This window comes from Triticum aestivum, chromosome 2A (assembly GCF_018294505.1).
Source record: "Triticum aestivum cultivar Chinese Spring chromosome 2A, IWGSC CS RefSeq v2.1, whole genome shotgun sequence".
Taxonomy (NCBI): domain Eukaryota; kingdom Viridiplantae; phylum Streptophyta; class Magnoliopsida; order Poales; family Poaceae; genus Triticum; species Triticum aestivum.
Genome location: NC_057797.1, coordinates 95,369,474 through 95,372,974, shown reverse-complemented (window position 1 = coordinate 95,372,974; position 3,501 = coordinate 95,369,474).

The window sequence follows — 3,501 nt, the reverse complement described above, 5'->3', positions numbered from 1 at the left end:
GGAGGCTCCCAAGTGACACCTAGCCAATCTAGGAGACACCACTCTCCAAGAAGTAACAAATGGTGTGTAGGTAATGAACTCCTTGCTCTTGTGCTTCAAATGATAGTCTCCCCAACACTCAACTCTCTCTCATAGGATTTGGATTTGGTGGAAAGAGTGTTTGAGTGGAAAGCAACTTGGGAAGGCTAGAGATCAAGATTCATATGGTAGGAATGGAATGTCTTGGTCTCAACACATGAGTAGGTCGTTCTCTCTCAGAACATATGAGTTGGAATGGTGTGTGTGTTCTGATGGCTCTCTCACTGAATGAGAAGGAGGTGGAGGGGTATATATAGCCTCCACACAAAATCCAATTGTTACACAGTTTTCCAATCTCGGTGGGACCGAATCAATAAGCTCGGTCGGACCGAAAATGTAAACCTAGTGACCGTTAGTGATTTTCGGTGGGACTGACATGCAACTCGGTAGGACCGATATGGTTAGGGTTTGGGCATAACGTAATCTCGGTGAGACCGATTACACAAACTCGGTGAGACCGAATTTGGTAATTAGCTAACCAGAGAGTTGGTCAGGCAAACTCGGTGGGACCGATTTGCTCTTTCGGTGAGACCGAAAAGTTACAAAGGGGAAACACTGAGTTTACATTGCAATCTCGGTGGGACCGATTCGCTCTTTCGGTAAGACCGAAAAGTTATGAAAGGGAAACAGAGAGTTTGCAACCCCATCTCGGTGAGACCGAGATCCTTATCGGTAGAACCGAATTTCTAGGGTTTGGCAGTGGCTAATGACAAGTGAAACTCGGTGACGCCGGATAGGAAGAATCGGTAGGACCGAGTTTGGCTTAGGGTTTATGTCATATGTGGATATGGGAAAGTAGTTGAGGGTTTGGAGCATATCACTAAGCACATGAAGCAAGAGGCTCATTAAGCAACACCTCATCCCTCCTTAATAGTATTGGCTTTTCCTAAAGACTCAATGTGATCTTGGATCACTAAAATATAAAATGAAGAGTCTTGAGATTTTGAGCTTGAGCCAATCCTTTGTCCTTAGCATTTTGAGGGTTCCACTTTCACATCCATGCCATGCCAATCATTGAGCTTTCCTGAAATAATCATCTTGGAATAGCATTAGCTCAATGAGCTATATGTTGTTATGAATTACCAAAACCACCTAGGGATAGTTGCAATTTCAATTTGTCACTCTGATTGTCGAAGAGGTATCTCTGGGCCCTCTCGGTAATGCACATCACTTAAGCCTTGCAAGCATTGCAACTAATGAGTTAGTTGCGAGATGATGTATTACAAAACGAGTAAAGAGACTTGCCGGTAATGAGATTGAACTGGGTATTGAGATACTGACGATCGAATCTCGGGCAAGTAACATACCGGTGACAAAGGGAACAATGTATGTTGTTATGCGGTCTGACCGATAAAGATCTTCGTAGAATATGTAGGAGCCAATATGAGCATCCAGGTTCCGCTATTGGTTATTGGCCGGAGACATGCCTCGGTCATGTCTACATTGTTCTCGAACCCGTAGGGTCCGCACGCTTAAGGTTACGATGACAGTTACATTATGAGTTTATGAATTTTGATGTACCGAAGGTTGTTCGGAGTCCCGGATGTGATCACGGACATGACGAGGAGTCTCGAAATGGTCGAGACATAAAGATTGATATATTGGAAGCCTATGTTTGGATATCGGAAGTGTTCCGGGTGAAATCGGGATTTTACCGGAGTACCGGGAGGTTACCGGAACCCCCCGGGAGCTATATGGGCCATAGTGAGCCTTAGTGGAAAAGAGAAGGGGCAGCCCAAGATGGGCCGCGCGCCCCTCCCCTCCCTTGGTCCGAATAGGACAAGGAGAGGGGGCCGGCCCCCTCTCTCTTTTCCCCCCTCCGCGAATCCTATTCCAACTAGGATTGGGGGGGATCCTACTCCCAGAGGGAGTAGGACTCCTCCTGGCGCGCCTCTCCTAGGCCGGCCGCACCCCCCCCCTTTGATCCTTTATATACTGAGGCAAGGGAACCCCGGAGACACAAGTTGATCCACGTGATCATATTCTTAGCCGTGTGCGGTGCCCCCTTCCACCATAGTCCTCGATAATATTGTAGCGGTGCTTAGGCGAAGCCCTGCGACGGTAGTACATCAAGATCGTCACCACGCCGTCGTGCTGACAGAACTCTTCCCCGACACTTTGCTGGATCGGAGTACGGGGATCGTCATCGAGCTGAACGTGTGCTAGAACTCGGAGGTGCCGTAGTTTCGGTGCTTGATCGGTCGGGCCGTGAAGACGTACGACTACATCAACCATACACTTCCGTTGTCGATCTACAAGGGTACGTAGATCACACTCACCCCTCGTTGCTATGCATCACCATGATCTTGCGTGTGCGTAGGAATTTTTTTGAAATTACTACGTTCCCCAACAGTGGCATCCGAGCCTAGGTTTTATATGCTGATGTTATATGCACGAGTAGAACACAAGTGAGTTGTGGGCGATATAAGTCATACTGCTTACCAGCATGTCATACTTTGGTTCGGCGGTATTGTTGGACGAAGCGGCCCGGACCGACATTACGCGTACGCTTACGCGAGACCGGTTCTCCCGACGTGCTTTGCACATAGGTGGCTTGCGGGTGACAGTTTCTCCAACTTTAGTTGAACCAAGTGTGGCTACGCCCGGTCCTTGCGAAGGTTAAAACAGCACCAACTTGACAAACTACCATTGTGGTTTTGATGCGTAGGTAAGATTGGTTCTTGCTTAAGCCCGTAGCAGCCACGTAAAACTTGCAACAACAAAGTAGAGGACGTCTAACTTGTTTTTGCAGGGCATGTTGTGATGTGATATGGTCAAGACATGATGCTCAATTTTATTGTATGAGATGATCATGTTTTGTAACCGAGTTATCGGCAACTGGCAGGAGCCATATGGTTGTCGCTTTATTGTATGCAATGCAATCGTGCTGTAATGCTTTACTTTATCACTAAGCGGTAGCGATAGTCGTGGAAGCACAAGCTTGGCGAGACGACAATGATGCTACGATGGAGATCAAGGTGTCGCGCCGGTGACGATGGTGATCACGACGATGCTTCGGAGATGGAGATCACAAGCACAAGATGATGATGGCCATATCATATCACTTTCATTGATTGCATGTGATGTTTATCTTTTATGCATCTTATCTTGCTTTGATTGACGGTAGCATTATAAGATGATCTCTCACTAATTATCAAGAAGTGTTCTCCCTGAGTATGCACTGTTGCGAAAGTTCTTCGTGCTGAGACACCACATGATAATCGGGTGTGATAGGCTCTACGTTCAAATACAATGGGTGCAAAACAGTTGCACACGCGGAATACTCAGGTTATACTTGACGAGCCAAGCATATACAGATATGGCCTCGGAACACGGAGACCGAAAGGTCGAGCGTGAATCATATAGTAGATATGATCAACATAGTAATGTTCACCAATGAAACTACTCCATCTCACGTGATGA